Genomic DNA, 21,086 nt, shown 5'->3' with positions numbered 1-21,086 from the left:
TGATGAAAGTTTTCAAATGCAATTTCGGTAACCGTAAACGAACGACTTTGCTGGCTAAACAGCATTTTGAAATTTAGTCAACAAAAACGTTGACAAGCAAACAGGAAAAAAAGAGAAAATAAATTTAAAAATAAATATTAATGTCGTGTCCGTTAAACCGAGAAAATATTGAAGGGGTCTTTTGCGGTTAAGAGCTTTTTCGTGTCCGCGGCGTACAATAGTTACGCGCCTTTGTAGCCGAGCCCCAACACACAGTGCGGAAAACTCACCTTGTTACGCGAGGAAAAACTAACGGCGAATTTTCACACAGCGATACCTTTTCAAATTTCTCGCACAAAAATAGATTTTTCCGCTCGGGAAACACACCGTAATCCGTATTCGGATAACGTTGCTGTCTTTGCGCCACAAAGCACATCCTCTCTACTCCAAACGAGCATCGTTATGCGACATAATGAACCGAAACTGTGAGGAGTGAAAACTTCTGGCAAAATTTTCCTCGCATGCCATCAGCGACTTAAAAGTTTTCCCATTCGAGTGTTGCTATACGTAAACATTTGCGGTCAATAATTATGTATGTACATATGTATGTATGTACATATATATGAACCATTACATATGTATACATATATGTTTCGCTTAACTAGTTTGATCCTTTGCGACGTATCACTTTGATACTCGATTTTCAGGTAGTTCTGAACGAGCTATCGTTTCACAAAGGTAACGCTATCAATTGCATATTGATTTCCACATATGTACGTGCACAGTTCACTTAGTTCGCCATTTTCACGTGTGTGCTCCGTCGAAACTAATAGTTTGAATATTTCAACGAATGGAATGTAAAATATTGTTAGTTGAATTTTTAAATTGTTAACGGTTGATTTTCATGGCCGTCGTTCGAGGTCGCAGTATCTGATTTAAATATCGGTACTAATTCACTATCTGATTGTTAGTAAATGTGTTCCATGAAATTATAAAACGGAAAACTACACTCGTTATCACAACCCGACGGATAATCACCATTATTACCGTTTCCGACTTGATCGGTTAAACGTATGAAGACAATACGTTTCTAATTGAGCTTTAGTATTCTGTTAGGTATGCCTACTTTTAAGCCGATTTACGATTTACGTTAATCGTTAATTAATTTCCTTTGTGTATATACATAGATACATATATTGCTAATTATAAAATCAATATTTACTCTGGCACTTACGAAAACACGTGTATATTTTATATACATACATATGTAGGTAGAAATCATTATTTAAAGTGGACCAAAAAATATTTTTACACCGGCTTTTTAGAATGGTTTTCCATAACAAAGAGCTTCCATCAAGATGTTTGTTTGTTGGAAAAAAATATTATAGTCATTTTTATAAAGCTATGAATACGTGTTCATTTACTTAAATTTTATTTTATTTTGTTTCAGATTCAACGAAGAGAAAATCATTTCAATTGTAAGTATAATTTGTATATTTCATTTTTAAGTACATTCCATTGTATACTTACTTACATGTATATAAGTATGATCCTGTTCGCAGATCAATTTGAAAAATATTATTTAAACCAAAAGCCCGATTAGAAGGTAAACAAAATAGTCAATATTTCACGACAGTAAAATCTTTTTATTTTAATCAAAAAATTGTGGACATTACAACATACATCATCATCATATATATAAAGACGGTAATCTGTGTGTGTGTGTGTGTGTGTGTGTGTGTGTGTGTGTGTGTGTGTGTGTGTGTGTGTGTGTGTGGGTGTGTGTGTGTGTCCTAACTCTCGCCGAACATAATGAATCAACCAGTATGGGGAACAAATTTTTTTTTTTCATATTTTTCATTTTTTCAGTTTTTTCATTTTTTTCATTTTTTCAGTTTTTCAGTTTCCCAGTTTTTTCAGGCCCCGGGGTGCCGAAGGCATTGGGGGCGCTGGGGGCACCGGAGGCGTCGGCGGCGCTGGGGGCGAAGCCCCCGGGGTGCCGGAGGCATCGGGGGCGCTGGGGGCGAAGCCCCCGGGGTGCCGAAAGCATTAAGGGCGCTGGGGGCGCCGGAGGCATCGGCGACGCTGGGGGCGAAGACCGCCGGGGTGCCGAAGGCATCGGGGGCACTGGGTGCGGTGCGGCCGCCGGAGGCGTCGGCGGCGCTGGGGCCGGAGGCCCCGGAGCGACCGAAGAGCCGGGGGCGAAGACCCCGGGGTGCCGGAGGCGTCGGCGATGCACAAAATGTAATTCGTAATTCGTAATCACTTCGTAATTTGTCATTCGTAATTGGTGCATCAATTTCTTTCCGAAACCAGTCGATTCAATATCTTTAACTTTATTTTTATTCGAGTTTCAATTCCTTTTCGAAACCACCCGTTGAAATCAACGGGTCCAACACTAGTATATATATAAAGACGGTAATCTGCGTGTGTGTGTGTGTGTGTCCTAACTCTCGCCGAACATAATGATCGAATCGATAAAAATCGATTAATTCATTTTTCGACGAGACGACTTTGTCGCGACTCGAACCGATCACCCCAAATAGCCTGAATATGGGTCTAAATTGAGCTAATGGTCTCGGATATCACGCCAAATCCAATTTTTCATTTCGCCTTTTTTTTTTTAAACATTAATTGAAATATTCCTTCTCGCCATATAAAAATACGTAATTTTAATAATTTCATTTAGCGAGGCTTTGAACCATTTTTTTATGTATTTATTTGCAATTAAATTATAATTATAATTTAAATTATTTATATTTTATTCAAGAAAAAAATTGATTTCATTCACCGCGGGCGCCGGGAATCGAACCTCGGACCCTCCGATCCAAACGCAATGTCCTCGTGAGCTCGCGTCGAACGCCATATCCTCGCCCAGAATACGTGTTGTAAATACACATCATATGTATATGCACGTAATTTGTTATGTGTAATAATAATATTCAACGTTACGAGGTCAATGACCGTTTGTGTATAATCGGAAAATATTACATTTTGTTAACGTTAACTTTAAGAATTGAAAGTATTACAAATAAAGAATTGAAAACTATCTATGTATGAGAGTCTACGAAAATAACGGTTCCGGTTCCGGATTTATTTTTAGTTTTATACGGGTATATAATAATTTTATACCCATGTGATGATATTTCATCGGGCTATTCACTAGTATATAAATACTTACATAAAATCATTTTCAGAACGTACAATAAATTTTATAAAATACTAGTGTTTTTAACCGCTCAAACATGGCTTATAGCAAACATTTTATTAAATGTATTTGAAAGCTTGTATTTTATTTAAATTTATTTGAATATTCATTTTTTTTTTTATTAAATTTGACGTTCCGAATTCTACCACCCAAACCTTACATACACGGTCTCTTATTAACCCTTTGACTGCTACAACAACGATAAATCGTTGTTTTGAAATCGGCGAAGATTGCTACGACGATCGTTGTTGTCGTCATTAATTGTCGTATTTCAATACTTTCTTTGAGCCGCCAGCGCATCAGTGGCACGAAACATTTTTTTTATATACGTATTTATATTTATTTTTCAATCAAACTTTATAAATATTTATCAATTTTTTAAATAAAAGCTCTTCAATTTAGGGGTTCATCATCAAAGTAAATTTCGGGTTCGTTGTCAAAGTCATATAAGGAGTTATTACTTGGGAATTGATTATTGTCAATAAATTCATTTTCAGAATCAGTAGAGCTGCTTATTTGTCAAGTTCCTCGGCGAGGAGCTATTATTTCGCTTTCGTCACTTTCACTGTCCGATATCATTTTGCAGAGTTAAAATAAATGGCAAAAAACAATAGAAATCCGCTTTTAATTATATAGGTCACGAGACGTCACGAATTCGTGCAATCAATCAAATGCAACTGAAATGCATACAAAATGTTTATGATACATGTTGAAAAATTATTTGATTATTAGAAACTTCGCATCCTTGTGTGTCTCGCTCACACGTACACAATTAAAACCAAGAAAGAAAGAGAGAAAGACCGCTACCAGTTTCGAATATATCGCATGTTGTAAGGAAACATCGATGTCTAAAAATAGATTATTGAAAAAAATAAAGCGTCGGAAAACAATCGTCAAAACTTATTTAGTGTATATATGTAGGTATCTCTTTAAGACAGAAAGAGAGAGCACGAGTCCACAACTGCTTCTTAAAAATGTATATAAAGTATTATAAAAATTACGCGCGTTCGGCGAAGTAAGTATGTAAAAAAAATTTTTTTTTTTTTTTTTTTTCAAAATAATTACAAATGTTAGCATTTTTCGCTTGGACATTGAAAAACCTCATAGCAGCCAAAGGGTAAACGAAATTATATATTAGATGTATCCAATTTTTTTAATAAATTTTTGAATTGATAATAATATAATGCTACCCACTTTACATATATGAATTGTGCTAACAGCTAAGAAGTCAAAAGTTTAATCCCTGACCGGGTGTTGCCGGCCATACCTTGGATATGTATATACATATGTGAATCCAAATCGAACGTTTTATATAGAGTTTGCCAATTTAACTGATTTCATTGTTATTTAAAATGGTTCCTACAAAACTGATCTCCTACCCAAGGCCGCCGAGAGGAATCCCAAACCCTGGGAAAAATAATTCCGGGCCCTATAACAAATTTCAAAAAATATCTTATAGATATATGTATTTTTAGTATGCGAAAAATCTATCAGAACTATTATTAGAAAAATACCTATATGAAGTTTGTTATTTTTTATTAAATAATTTATTGAGAAAGGTACGATTAACAGGTACGATTTTTGAGCCCGGACCCTGGAACTTTACCCCGGTTCCCCCCCTCTAACTTATTTAAAAAAAATATTGTTTATAAGAATTTACTACATTGTTGGGAAGACTATTCCAAACTTTAATCACTTTGTTAGAAAATAAGGAATCTTTAATCAATTTGTTCGATTTTTCGTTTAAGAGTCTGAGAGAGTGACCTCTAATATGAGTATTGTAATTAAACATAAAGAATTTGGACAATTTTAATGAATATTTAATATTTTAAAGACTTAAATGATGTCATCTCTTATTTTTTTTGTCTCCAATGTGGTGAGATTTATTTTTTTCAACCTCTCATTATTTTAAGTTCGGAAGGTATTTTTATTAATTCTCTTTAGGACCTTTTCAATACATATAACATGTTTTTTGAAATGAGGATTCCACATACTAAAAGTGTAATTTAGGCCTGATAAAAGTTTCTAAAATTTTTTTAAGACTCTTAATTTGAGAAAATTGAATACACCTTTAATAATAAACATAAATTAAAAGCTTGTAATTAGTAGCATTTGTTCACAATTTGATTGATATGAAAAGTCCATTTGAGGTCACATGATATATGTATAATAATAATAATAATAATCTTACATATAAAACCGAAACGGCGTCTGTAATTCTTTTCTGATTGACTGTCATCAAAGTCGTTTCTGATTGGCTGGATTGGTCAAAGACGTTTGTGATTGGTCGTCCGTAAAATAATATTATTTTTTTTCGATTCACATAAATTTCATAAAAAACAAGTGAATGTATTTCATGGTTTGGTAGTATTCTTATTAACAGACTGCATTTCCATTTCAAGTTACTTATTATATCCGTGCTAAAACGGGAGAGATCGTCCAAAGTGGAACCGAGTGAAGCCGGGTAGATTAATAGTTATTATATAATAATAATAATAATAAATCAATGTTTCTCTGTCTGTCTGTTTGTGTCTGTCACGTATACGTTCTTATACCATTCAACCGATCACGATGAAACTTACATAAGTTATTGTGAGCATGCCCGCGATGGTCTCTCTAAAAAAAACCACCCAAAAATGGGAACGGGAACGGCAAAACAAGAATAAGTGGCATTGCAACGCAATAATTTCAAATGTGTTCGCTTCGCCACCTGGGTTGTTAGAGTAAAATAAACAAACAATTGAATAATTTCAAATTGTAATTTCAAATAATTTCGCCACCTGTATTTTTCCGATAAATTATAATTACTGTAATTTAATTTGATTATTAAGTATTGATCTTAAACTGAAACATTCACTTATCGAAGCACATTGAGAAACGGGAATGGAAACAGGAACGGGAACGGGACCCGGAATTGCATGAGTTATTGTGGCATTGCATGCTGGGCTCAGCTAGTATATAACAAATGTAGAATTATTATAACTGTCTATAATACGTTTTATTTTTAAACGTCATTAAATTATTGAAATTTAATCGCACGATTAAATTTCAATAATTAACTTTAGCTCTGAAGCGCAGTGTATTTCAAGATTTTATTTATTGTAGACGCGTTTCGATGTGCCGCTTCGACGCTTCTTAAACTTTTCCTCACGTACGCTTTCCTGAAATAAACGTCTAGTACGTGATTCGTAACAACTTAAAACTTCATTTTCTCACTACGAGTAGGCCTCTTTTTATTGTATTTATTTTAACGGACGAGGTGTAATATATCTCGACAGTGGGAGAGCGTTTCGTCGGCTCCGAATGTATGTTATTCGCGTGTTGGGTGAATTAAATTAAATATTATCAGAATGAATATTTGTTACTTTCCGGAACGACGAAGGCTCCACTCCACACACTCGACTTGGCTGAAACTCCATTGTCTCGAGTAATTTCGCAAATGCGTTCACAACTCTCGACCCAGAGACGCACCTAAGCGGAATTAGCGGTCCCACTTAACTAGGGAGAACCGGCACACAATGGCTTTTTGGTTCGGTTCGAACCTGTTGGCTCTGACAAACGCACGGCGAAAGCTCCATCGAAGCTTTCGCCTCGCAAAAGCTTAGTCTAACGAGATAACAGGGGAGGCGCGTGACTTGCGTGCCGGCAATCTATCACCAAGTTGACACAAATCCTATTTAAGTTTCCATCGCATCGCGTATATAACGTCACGACTCAAAACAAAAGGTCGTGCTACCCCCTCGACGCACAACAATTTACACGGGGGACCCACCTATGAAAACGTGTCCTTTTTATAATGGTTCGCCGAATTCACGGTCCTAATACCGTGTTCAAATATAAAAATCATTATTCACTTGCGTACACAGAAATAGTGTGAGACCCACTCACTGTCTTAGTGTAGACATCATTATTATTATACTGGTGATTTTACACGACTTCGCTCGGTATTCGTAATATAAACCGCTTAAACATGGCTTATCTAATAGTAAACATTTTATTAAATTTTTTGTTTTATTTAAATTTTTTGAATATTATTTGTTTTTTGTTAAATTTATTTGAATCGAAAAAAAATTATATTTAACAACATTCAATCAGAAACCAATGATTTTTTTTAAATATAAGGGATCCGAAAATGATAAAGGAATCCGAAACCGGAACTGAAAAAGGAATCTGGATCTGAAACTGAAACAGGAATCCAGAACCGGAACTGAAAAAGGAATCCAGTATCGGAAATGAAAAACAAATTCGGATACGGAACCGAATAAATAATCCGGAATAGAAAAAGAAAAAAGAATCTGGATCAGTAACTAAAAAAGGAATCTGGATATGTAAATAAAAAAGGAATCGAAATTGATATCGATATTGACGCCATAGAAAATTAGATTTTTTCGATAACGTCACGGATTCTACCACCCAAACCTTACATAATTACATATAAAGTCTATTGAAATATACAATTTCATTTTGATGGATACGACTATTCGTAAATAGACAATTGTATGTCCATGTACATATATGAAGTTCGCAAAATTTAATTAGTAGTTCGTAGAACTACATATATGTATACGGCTCTCTTGTTCGTAGAATTTAGCTCTCACCGAAAGCTTTGCCCGACGCATACATATGAAGCAGAACTCATTGATAGAATAACAATCGGCTTCTGGATAGGTCGTCAATTGGCGCTGATTTGATGTAAAGCTACGTCTATTCGTGATAAATTAATTTGTCTGGTGCATTTCAGTTAGTCTGTAGCAATGTATGAAGTTTCATAAATGAGCGTAATACACGAATATATTGTTAATTATGTACATACAAATACGTTCACAGATCAAATATACAATATAACAATAAAATGTATTGTATATATGTATGTATGTATGTATGTAAAACAGGAGCTTAGATATTTTAACAAGCTTCACTCTGTTAGTTCAGTGAGATTCCTGCCCGTCAAGAAACTGTGTTCTGATTTCGAACCACTTCCACTCTTCAGGTCATTTTAATATCTTATCGACATACCGGGTGTTAGCTAACATCGAAGTAAGCTATGTCTCCGACATGAAGCTAGAAAAGTTAATCATTGACGAACTCATTAAAATTTGAATCAGAATTTTGTTTAAAATCGAAGCAATGACAGCTAGCTATCCATACTCTCTTTTCTACCACTACTTTGCAAATTAATTTAACAGTGGTAAAAACTTCTTTTTTTTACTTATTACTCACCTCTTTTTAGCTTTGAAGCAAACGATTTGGTCGTGTGACGAAGCTTAGGTTCGTATCCGATCGATTAAAACTTTGCCATTTTGCTCGGTTTGGTCATCAATATAAGTGGAAATGACGTCCGCCATTACCATGGTGAATAATAATCGTAATGGACACGTTTGAAAATACTGCATCTTCCTTCACGGTGATTTCTGTCTTCCACACTGTCCCATTTGTCCACACTGTCCTGATCGTTTTTTCCCGTTTCGCTCCCCTCTCGCTATGGCAGATTGAGCACTTTGCCATACCCATGATCAAAGTTTACCGAGAGAATTGGTGATTTCTTAATTAGGTTTTTTTATATATTATCTTATTACTCTCATCTTATATAAACTTAATATGACGAGACTTATATAATACTTTCTCATATTTATTTTTTAATCCACTAAAAGATTATTATTAATATTTTACGTCAGACTTATTTTGAACGTTCGTAAGGAGCTGTCCTCTTTTATAAATTCTTTTACGTTAAGTTCCTGCATTAATTTAAAAATATAAATACTGGAAGGACGAACGAGATTTTATTTTCCACTGAAAAATAAGTAGTCTTATATTTCACTGAAAAATATTATACGGCAGAACTAAGTAGCTTAAGCACTCAAGCACATCTGATTACTTGCTAATTAAATTATTCGTTAAACTACACCCACAAAGTATGTGTTGTAGTTTTAATTTAAATTGCTAACTTTTTTTCAACTAACTATTTCAAACCTTTCATAATTTAAATCAAGTCATCAATATACTTAAGGACCGCATTTATTTCGTCAGCAGCTTTGTTTGATTTGGTCAGTAAATAAATGATCAGTAAGTTATTATACATTAGAGGTCACTGATTTTGTTAAAAAATACTTAAAACAAACGCAGTTTCGTGACTGTACATTTTTTTCTAAATTTTCTGACCATTTATTGAAAAAACTTTAAAATGTTTAACTTTAACATATACACTTTAAGGTTTTAGAATTATGATGTGTTTTATACAATAATTGTATCTTTTTACAATACATTTTAATTTGTTTGCGTATTTTACGTTAAGTATGTATTACATACATATGTACATACACGTTATTAATTTTCAAAGCATATATTTAACAGTAATATCACTTAATTTGAAAATAAATAAATACAAGCATACCATAGTTGCTTATCGCACCTCCAAACTTGTTGAACTTTACTTCGCTAGCGTGTTTTTAAATATCATATCAGACCTAATCCAGTTAAGCTTCCTGGTGTGATAATTTCATTTATATTTACACGATTGTGGAATATCACTGATAAAAAGTATTATTAGAAAAAAAAATTCACTACAGACGACGACAGTGCATAGATAAGAGTTTAAATTTGTGTCAACGAATTGTTTATTAGTTTTTTTTTATGTTTGCATAATATTTTCATAAGTGAGACGCTGGAAAGCTTTTCATATCCAGGTATAATACATTATTATTTTAATAAACAATTTGAGCGTGAAACTCGACGTAGCTTTGGGCGTGTTGTCTGACGCACGTGATAACCGAACTTTCGCCAAAATTATCAAACGTCGACAAACTTTTGACCCGAGAATGGAATAGTTTGAGTGTATCAGATTGAGTCTTTAAGAACCAATATATATTCGGGGTCGAGTCGGGGTGAGAATTGCACCCACCCTAACCAAATATTTAACCACATGTATGACGAATCTTCATTATTGACTCTCACCCGCAATATGTATGCATTGAAATTGAGTGTCCTCGAATTTGAGGGTTTCAAAGAGATACATACCTCTCTAGCAGTGGGTATAGTCTACAGGTAGTAAGTATAGCAGAATGCTAACGCATTCATCACGCCTATTTTCTCGAGAGTTTTCGCGTAGATTTTACGATAAGGTCGTAAAAGAAATCGGATCGTGTGCATCGGGCCAAATTTTATTACGGCCCGCCATATAATTTGACGTTGCGAAACGGCTCTCTTTTTTCGAATCTAGACCCCCGGCTCCACTTTCCTCAATACGCATTTGATACCACCCTATCCGGATTATCCGGGTGGTTTATAACGTTTATGACGTCATTAACCTTATGGAAACCGCGATCATCGTTACGATATGAGCTTAAGTGTATTATACCGGTTAATTAAATACGAGACGTGTTTTATCAAAGTGAAGCTTCCGAAGTATACGACATGTGTATTTATGATTTTTTGTAGATTGGATAAAATAATTTTAAGATCAAAATTTTTGATGATATTACTGGTTGCCCCAAAGTAACACCTATGGGTTAGAACTTGTATATGTATTAATTTTTAGATTATAAATTTGAAATCATATTCAATTAATGGTGACAAATAGTAGGTAGGATAGTTTGACAATTTAAAAGGATAGAGGTAGGACTAAGAATAAATAGAGGTAGGACTAAAAAGGTCGTTTCTGAAAAGCTCTTGCAGTAATTAAGAGCAAAATACCATTTTTTTCAAATAAGATACACGAATTTATAAATTCATGAATATACAAAGCTTTTAAAAACAAAATTTACTTAAAAAAATTATTTTAAAATGAGATTTCTTAAGTTTTCTGCATTTAAATGCTAAGAAAGTTTTATAGAAAATATTTATATATAACGTATAAAATTATACCATATTAAAGCACAGCTTTATATGAAAATATTAAGAAAAGCACAGCTTTATATGAAATTATAAAGAAAAGCACAGCTTTTGACTTACGCATATTTCAGAATTTCAAGGTTAAAATATCTCACGTAACAATACTACTGTATGCGAAGAGTAAGTAAAAAATCTTAACGATATTTTCTTTGAAAGTTACTTCTATGTAGTATTATGTTTCAGCTGAAAATGATCGTGATATTTGTGTTACGTTTATTTACATTTTCATATGTACATATTATGTTACCACCCCATATTTTATTTCTTCTGATAGATTTTCTTGTATTCCACTGTCTCCCTATTGATTTCAAAGACGAGCGGAAATAAATCAGCGAAAAGTCAATGAGAGCTCAACACTCTTTATTGATGTGAAAATCACCGGAAATTCCGGACCTGATTTCTGAGTGGCTTTCCGGTGTTACAGACTCGTTTTCTAATTGTCATTGCCGCTTTTGTATTTCAATTAGAGGGTAGCGAGGCGTTATCGAGCGAAGCACGATCATTATAAAGTTTCAAAATTCATGAATAACTTTTCAGCGTTTTCCTTGGGGAGTCTTCTCATATTTGACTTGTTAATAGTTTTCTCCGCTGGGGGTGAATTTCCCGATTTTGAAACATAAATTAAAGAGACATTTTCATTGCGTGACGGGCTTAAATTTTGTGGCATTCGCAGAGAGCGAGCGTGTTATTTTTGAACCGCGACGTACGACACGTCTGCTAAATGTCTACGGCCGGTCGAAAGTTGTGTAAACCGAACCCAATCGATATTTTATTGGTCGTCGACACACCGCACAATTTATCTTTCAGCGGTACATGAATAATGGACGCAGAACACGGTCGGCGAATTAGTCAATGCCCTCCTTCGCCTCTAAATTGACATACTTTGTGTGAATTAATAATATTTTTTTATTTTGTATCGCTCCTGCTCCCACCCCCATCCGAAAATTTACTGTGTAGAATCAATAGAAACCATAGCGCCGAATCTAAAGGATAAATCATTATTAATTACTTATTCAAATTGTGATCGTTAATTTTCGTGAAATTATTTGCGTTGAAGATGGGCATTAAGCCGCAAATGTCAAATAATAAATATTGAAATTCTGAATTACGTTCGGTAGTATTTCATCAAACAAATTATTGAATAATTCAGGAGGGAATTCCGCAAGTTACGACAAATAATCAGAGCTTTAGGAATTGTTTAAAAATCACTTCACGTTGTCACAAAATTATTAGAGCCAGACTTTTTGAACATCACAGAATAATAATGAGGATCAAGCGTTTGCTTTTTATGTTTGATTTTTTTTATTGAATATGAATACAAAATATTCTTACCATATTAACAATGTTAATTCTACAATACGATTATTTTTATTGAAAATGCATTGAATTACTATTCGCTATTCGCTTAAATCAGTCAAATATGTGTGTGTGTGTGTGTGTGTGTGTGTGTGTGTGTGTGTGTGTGTGTGTGTGTGTGTGTGTGTGTGTGTGTGTGTGTGTGTGTGTGTGTGTGTGTGTGTGTGTGTGTGTGTGTGTGTGTGTGTGTGTGTGTGTGTGTGTGTGTGTGTGTGTGTGTGTGTGTGTGTGTGTGTGTGTGTGTGTGTGTGTGTGTGTGTGTGTGTGTGTGTGTGTGTGTGTGTGTGTGTGTGTGTGTGTGTGTGTGTGTGTGTGTGTGTGTGTGTGTGTGTGTGTGTGTGTGTGTGTGTGTGTGTGTGTGTGTGTGTGTGTGTGTGTGTGTGTGTGTGTGTGTGTGTGTGTGTGTGTGTGTGTGTGTGTGTGTGTGTGTGTGTGTGTGTGTGTGTGTGTGTGTGTGTGTGTGTGTGTGTGTGTGTGTGTGTGTGTGTGTGTGTGTGTGTGTGTGTGTGTGTGTGTGTGTGTGTGTGTGTGTGTGTGTGTGTGTGTGTGTGTGTGTGTGTGTGTGTGTGTGTGTGTGTGTGTGTGTGTGTGTGTGTGTGTGTGTGTGTGTGTGTGTGTGTGTGTGTGTGTGTGTGTGTGTGTGTGTGTGTGTGTGTGTGTGTGTGTGTGTGTGTGTGTGTGTGTGTGTGTGTGTGTGTGTGTGTGTGTGTGTGTGTGTGTGTGTGTGTGTGTGTGTGTGTGTGTGTGTGTGTGTGTGTGTGTGTGTGTGTGTGTGTGTGTGTGTGTGTGTGTGTGTGTGTGTGTGTGTGTGTGTGTGTGTGTGTGTGTGTGTGTGTGTGTGTGTGTGTGTGTGTGTGTGTGTGTGTGTGTGTGTGTGTGTGTGTGTGTGTGTGTGTGTGTGTGTGTGTGTGTGTGTGTGTGTGTGTGTGTGTGTGTGTGTGTGTGTGTGTGTGTGTGTGTGTGTGTGTGTGTGTGTGTGTGTGTGTGTGTGTGTGTGTGTGTGTGTGTGTGTGTGTGAGTGTGTGTGTGTGTGTGTGTGAGTGTGTGTGTGTGAGTGTATGTGCGAGTGAATGGACACATTCATATCTTCCGTAATGTGAATGTGACGTATCCAAAATAGTAGTAACCAATAAGATCTATTCATATTATACAGCAGTACCTGTTACCGAAACGTATCAAGCAGAACTAGTTTTATTTGACCACTGTGGAAATATTCACGCATGACGTGATGTACATATGTTTGTCTGTCAAGTATGAGTTCCTATACCATTCAACTGATTGCGATGAAACTTACAGGAATTATTTTGTATATGCCCGCGATAGTTTTTCTAAAAAAATGGCCCAAAAACGGGAACGGAAACGGGAAAAACGGGAATGAGTGGCATTGCAACGCAATAACTTCAAATATGTTCGCGTCGTCACCTCCGTTGTTAGGGTAAAATAAACAAACAATTTAATAATTTCAAATGCGTTCGCTGCCTGCGTTTTTCCGACAAATGAGAACGGGAACAAGAACGGGAACGGGAACGGAAATGGGAATGAGAACGGGAACGAGAACGGGAACGGGAACGGAAATTGCATGCGTTAATATGGCATTGCAATGCATGCCAGGTTAGCTAGTATAAAGAGATAGAAATAGAAAGAGAGAGTGTGTTCGAATTTTCTATTTTCAATGGGAGGAAAAGGTGTTCGAGAAAAAAATATATATGAGGAGATTTGTATGCCGGTGAGCAGCAGCCGCGGTCCGGATAAAAGATTGTCGTTGACCGGTCACGTAACCAGAACAATGGGTCGGTTGAGGAGTAGAAAAGTTTCAAAACGTCACCCAGGGGAATTATTGGTGATCCCTACATACTTCATTGAAGTCGAGCTGATTCCGGTTGGGATCACAATAGAACCGGTACACTGAACCCAAATTGATCCGAATGCCAAATCATACCACTCTGCTAGAGGTGACGCTTCGCTTGACGACTGGTCGATATTGCACTAGTTTAACATTTCAAACGGCAATTTTAAAATACGAATATCATATAGCGTATATAGGTCAAGATAATCGCTACCTTTCCAACAACATGTCAATAAAATCACGACTGACTGAAGTGGGTCAGTCAAAGTTGTTAGTATTAAAAGCAATGGAATAGCGATCGTTACATTACAATTTCATTTCCACTGGGAGTATGTATGTATGGGGGAGGAGAAGGGGGGATTGGAAAACTTTTAACGTTATTTTCGCAATTTTTCCGCTTCGCAAGCCCTGCAGGAATAAAGCTCTCTTTGTGCGCTCTCATAATCCGTCAAAATTACTTTGTAAACGAAATTTTTACATAACGTTCCAATCAATGTTCCATCGCAGAAGCAAATACCTCATTATCGTACGCATTTTCCATGTCGCTCATTTTTAACAAAATAAATACGTGTTTACAAAATTGTCGATTTTGATCGTACTAAAGTAATTTGAAAAGTGATTCTAAACGCTCCCCCAACAGTTAATGCCGGAAAATTTGTGTTTTTTTTTTCGTATTTACGCCAAAGCAAAGTGTACTTATCAATAAGCTCTTCCATCTTGATTGCTATTTACCATTTTCATTTTTGCAATACAAATAAATAATTTTTTCAATCAAAATATTTAAAAATGTTGGTGAAATTTGGGGCAGCTCATCTTAAGGGGGTATTCTAGTCTAGAGGGACAAATTTTGGGCGTTTTTTAAAATTCAATAAAAAAAAAACTAAAAACATTTTTGACATGCATTTTTTTACTTTATGTTTATTAATATTTCAATAATACATAACAAAAATGAAAAAAAAAAACATTAAAAATTGAAAAAATCACAGGCTGGTAAAGTGGGGGAGGTAAAAAAAAAGGGTGCCTCCATCTTGACACGATTCCAACCCTTCTAGTCATCCGAAAAAAAAAAAAAAGATTCTCAATTAATAAGAGTGTCGCTATGGTCCGTACCACGAAAAAAAATAAAAAAATTTTTTTCGCGAAATGGCAACTGTTTGAAAAAAAAAGTCATTTTTTGGCCTTTTTTAGTTTTGAATTTTTTAAAAATATTAAACAACAAATTTTTTACATAATTATATATAAAAAAGACGGACCATAGAGGGATATTTAAAAAAGAACCACATCAAATTTTAAGTTAATTGGTCCATTAGAACTTGAGATATCATGTCGAACTCGTTGGAAAAAGTAGTTTCGAGAAAAACGCGTTTAAAGTTTCGGGTAACGTTACGCGCCGGTTGGATACCACGTAACTAAAGCAGCTATATCTCCGAAAATAATTTGAATTTTGAAAAATCCTCTTTAAGGACATATTCTTAAAGGCTTAAGATTTGAAAATATGAAACAAAAAAAAATCGATTTTTTCAAATTTCTAGACTAGAATACCCCCTTAAAAGGTAACCAGCGCACTGCCCCACACACATTTCTTCTAACCGAAAAAAGAAATGGAATTTAGTTCGGGACAATCGCTTATCTGCTGCAGCCAGTGGTCGCCAGCTTTAGTTTATGTGCGTAGAATGTAGACAGTCAGTTGAGCAGAGAAAAAAATATCCGTATTTCTATATACAGAAGGTCAATTTAAGTATGCTGCGTAAAAGTCAATTTGTCATTTGAAATGTATCTTCCAGTTGTAATATATTCTATCTAACCTGGTACCAACTACCGTAATACATAGTTGAAGTATATTTTCAGTTGTAAAATATTTTGACTACTTGGAATATATTCCGTCTAACCCACGTAAGTTGATTCATATGGAAAGCTACATTTTTATTTTGAACACATTCTTAGAGCTATCGTAATACGGTACTCATTACCTTTATACGTAATACCTAGGAAATACATATGTATTTTTGAATTCTAAAGCATTCGTAAAAACTCGGAGCAGTCAAAACTCACCTGTTATATTACAACTGGCGCACATTGTTGAAAGTGTATTTACGCTTGTAGAGATATAATTGGACCTAAAACGCTAGTTGGAATATATTAAAACTGAAAATAAATTTCGTCTGTAACATATAGTACATACATATGTATACGTATAAAATTTGAAAAACACACGACTGCATCAACGTTTTTCGACCATATTTTGCGAAGTATGCTTAAATTATCTATCGAAATTTGCCAATTACATTATTGCTTTTTTATAACCAATCATGAACAAAGTCGATAATTTTGTTAAAAAAGTCATTTTCCTTGCATAAAATATTACTAAAAATAATTTAAGTTCAAAGTCACGAGCTGCCCCTGATCAACCGTATTTTGAATTAGTATACAAATTATTTTTGAAGCCGATTTTCTTGTACAACAAATTGATTTGATTTAAGGTACAAAAATATACATACATATGTACGTAAGAACTACTCCACAAACTTAATTTTTACCTGATGTGTACATATTGTAGTAGATTTTACATATGTGTGTACATAATGCAACAAGGAATATATATTTTTGTAGTGTGCATTATAAAGCATATGGTCAATTTCTTATTAATATTATTATATTATATCTTATTATATCGAGTAACTGATTTCAATCGCGTCAAAAATATACACATACTTTTTTTTAATCGGTGTAAGATATACACATTAAATTAGTTAAATTTAGTTAAAAGTACACGAATTTAATGCCGTATAAATCCACGTCAGTCATTTATCCTCCTAGCGTTTAAATCGCAAACTGCCCGGCAAAGCATTCAATTTGTATCGGACAAAAGAGCCAAATTGCGCGAAGGTCTCTAGTGAAAAGTTTAACAAGAAAATGGGTCGCTTTTGACCCGGTTATAGCGACAATTAGTGTCATGTCCTTTTAAATAGAGACACGCCCTTTGAACACGATCCGGATTTCACCACAGTCCAGCGTTTCGCTAACGACGCCAAAGCCTTTGTCTGCTCTTTGTGCATTATCAAATAATTGACCGTTTGTTTATAGTTAATAAAAAAAGCTTTCATCCGTTTCAGGCAGAGATTCCAAGCTTTTTACGGGATAAGTTGTGTTTGCGTTCGATTCTGCGTGAAATTTTCGTGTGTTGTTTGGGTTTCTTCGACTGGCCCTTTTATTTTAACGTACTATTAAAGAAACGGCGGTCGTTAAAGTTAAAAGGGAATAATACAAATGGCCCACGGGGTGAATTTAACGTGATTTACGCAATACGATTAATGCAGAACCCTGTGAAATAAACGCTTCGAAGACCTCGTTTTAATTTCGATTCGGATCGAAAGAGGGATCCTGTTTTATACGGTGAGCTTTTATGGTATGGATTTGTGTGTATGTGTTTAAAGGTTGTGAAAATACAATATGAAAGTGCGTTAAGGATATAACAAAGCGTCATTTATTTATTCATGAAGCTTTCAGCTATCGCCGACGGGTACTCCTCATAATACATAAAACGACCTGGCATTATCGTGTTGCATTTATAAAAAGGTCACTTACCCCTCCTTCTATGTATATTTTGTGTAGCTTTTATTTTTAATATGAATAACATTGCGACACAATATGCGTAAAAAATTTAATATAAATTTTAATGAAAAAATTTACTATTTGCAACAAAAAGGAATATATTTCTCACATATCATATTTATGTAAACATAAATTTACTGACCTATAAACGTAGTCTTACATTTTAAATGAATATACATATTTTTCTTTCTGAAATATTATGAAAATTTTCACAAAAAGAAAATCAAATTATGTAATTTGATCTTGATTTGACCTTACTTAATGCTGGAATCAATTCTTGGGTATAATATATATATATATATATATATATATATATATATATATATATATATATATATATATATATATATATATATATATATATATATATATATATATATATATATATATATATATATATATATATATATATATATATATATATATATATATATATATATATATATATATATATATATATATATATATATATATATATATATATATACCAGTGGAGTCGCTTAAAATATTTGGAGACCTAAAAAATATATAAAATAGAAAATAGAGAAAATATATAAAGAATATATAAAAATATAAAAAAATAAATAAAAAAAAAAAAATTTAAAAAATCACTAGAAATTGACATGCATCCCAAAATATTGAATTATTGGTAATAAAAATGGTATTAATAAAAAGTAAGTACATTCATAGGGTTCATACATACATACTAATGTGTATGAATTTCATACAGAAAAAAATACAAATTAATAAACAAAACGAGAATAAATTATATTTCACTATTGACTAGAGGACACAATTGAAATCTCTATCTGGGGATATCTATCTAAAGCGATCAGAAAAGTTTTAGGAAGGAACTAAGTGAAACTAAGAAAAACCTTGTACATAAAATAAGCGAAGGAAAAATTTTGGCCACAAAACTTCAAAATACGATTCAATGATTTTATTTATAACGTATGTAATTTCAATTCGTGATTTTTGTAAATAAATGATTTAATTTCAATTTATTATTGGATTTATTTCATAAAATTGGAGACTTGACGAAAATTGAAATGGAATTGATGTGTGTGAGTGTGTGTGTTTGATTTTGTATCGACAAGTATGGAGATTTCAAAAAAAATCCAATTAATTAGAGTACAGAGCGTAGAACGAGTGTGTGGTGCAGACAATAGAGCACGTGTATGTGTATACATATAAACGGTTGAAGATTTCCCACTAAATTTTCAACAGAACTAAAATATACGTAACTTAAATAAAAAGGTACCTAAACCCGATTCAATAGATACCAATACAATCAAGCAACTCCCATTTGAAGCCCTTTTTACATTAACTAAAATATTCTACGCATGTTTAATCACCTAAGGTATTTCCCAGAATATTGGAAAACAGTCAACGTAATTCCAATACCTAATCCTGACAAGAGCCCAAAAACCCAGCCAATTATTCGCTTACTTTGCATGCTCAGACACTAAAAATCTTGAACTTGCACTTAAAACAATGACGAAATACTTCACTAAGTAGAAAATTAAAATTTAACAAACCAAAACAGACACGATATTATTTAGTATTAGAAAGCATAAGCCATGTTCAGATCTGAAAATCCCCTCTGGCGAAAGTCTGAAATGGCAAACAATAATAAAATGTAAAGGAGTAACGTTCGATAAAAGAATAAAATGGGCCCTTCACAATATGGCAGAAAAATGTAGGGCGATACGTGTTATAGCCTTTATTCTTTATTTTTATGAATTTCTACATCTGAGGCCTGTTTTTTTTCCTATAAATGAATAAATAAATAACCTCAATATACCCAATATTTAATTGCCATAGTTCTCAATCAAATAAAAATTAAATAAAATTATATCGCGCACTCATATTATCAATATTAAACTTTAATTAAATAACCTTAATAATTAAATAACCTTTTCAAGCTTCAAATAATTCAAATTAAATCCTTAAAAAAAAATAATAATTAACACAGCCATAAAAAACTCCAGTGTACATTAATTACCTTGATAGGAAAAACCTGAATTATTCCAGCATCTACCTACTAAAAATTCAATTCAAACTTATGTAAAATTCGATGAAAATTCAAAAATGGATATACAATATTTATACACTGAGCCATCGATATGTAATAGATAGACATAATTTGTAATAGATAGACAAAAATAATTTCCAAACCTATTATTTAACTTTTAAGTTGTTCATAAATATATACATTTATAAGTGTATATGTGTATGTACATAAAAATAAAATAAGCAACCACAAAAAAACTACGCAACCACCGATCTAACAGTATGACTTAGTGGTTTCGTTTATGCTTAGCACCGAGAGGCTACCGGGTTCGATCCCGTGCTAATCTTTAATGCTTGGATATTTGTGACTACAATTCGATCGTTTCCTATCAAAGTTTGCCAATTTATATGATTTCATTGTTGAAACGGTTCCTTCGTCAAATTGGTAAAAAAACATCCTACCCACTATGTAACTACATATATATGTATCTGAATTTGATTTACGTACAATATGTAAAAAAATATGTACAAGACTAAATCCATAGATATCTCTATGGATTAATTAATTGTTAATTTCTTGTTCTTCACTATCTCAAAATTCAGTGATTTATGTAATAAAAAATACTGCAATGTTTGTAATTGGCTAGGAAGGCGCATTGGGGTTAACCTGTTAGGCCTTCTTGGTATATATCTATGTATGTAAAAAAATATATATACATACATATGTATACACACATATAAACCTATGTACATACATACAAATAAAATAATTATGAAAAATTAAAATAAAATTCGTGTCATAGTCATAATGAATACATCCTACCCATTATCTCACAAATATCTGAATTCGATATATTACATACATTACATTTTATACCAGGAAGGCCTTACAGGTAAACCCCAATGCGCCTTCCTGGCCAATTACAAACAATACAGCATTTTTATTATACAAATCGCTGAATTACGACACACTGAATACTCGCAAATTAACGAGACATCTATGAATTGTATATAAATTTTAATGTACATTAATCATACTCAAATAGTGGTGACATAGTAGGTAGGAAGGTTTTTAGCCAATTTTTAATCGGCAACCGTTTCAACAGTGAAACCAGAGAAAATTAACGAACTCTGATAGGAAACGATCGACCTTCAGCACAAATATCCAGGTCTGACCAGCAGCAC

At 33.8% G+C, this 21,086-nt stretch overlaps 1 protein-coding gene across 3 annotated transcripts in view; it reads left to right on the top strand.

The window, feature by feature from the left end:
• Window positions 1-21,086, top strand: part of LOC143909714 (5-hydroxytryptamine receptor 1-like) — a 108,634-nt gene that overhangs the window by 27,060 nt on the left and 60,488 nt on the right. For all 3 annotated transcript variants that reach the window (XM_077427834.1, XM_077427833.1, XM_077427836.1), the window contains exon 3: window positions 1,430-1,457. The gene's annotated coding sequence lies outside the window, so the exon portion shown is untranslated. The remainder of the gene's footprint in view (window positions 1-1,429; window positions 1,458-21,086) is intronic.

This window comes from Arctopsyche grandis, chromosome 3 (genome assembly GCF_051622035.1).
Source record: "Arctopsyche grandis isolate Sample6627 chromosome 3, ASM5162203v2, whole genome shotgun sequence".
Lineage (NCBI taxonomy): Eukaryota > Metazoa > Arthropoda > Insecta > Trichoptera > Hydropsychidae > Arctopsyche > Arctopsyche grandis.
Note: the sequence above shows the minus strand (reverse complement) of the source record. Positions and strands in the feature narration are given on the sequence as shown.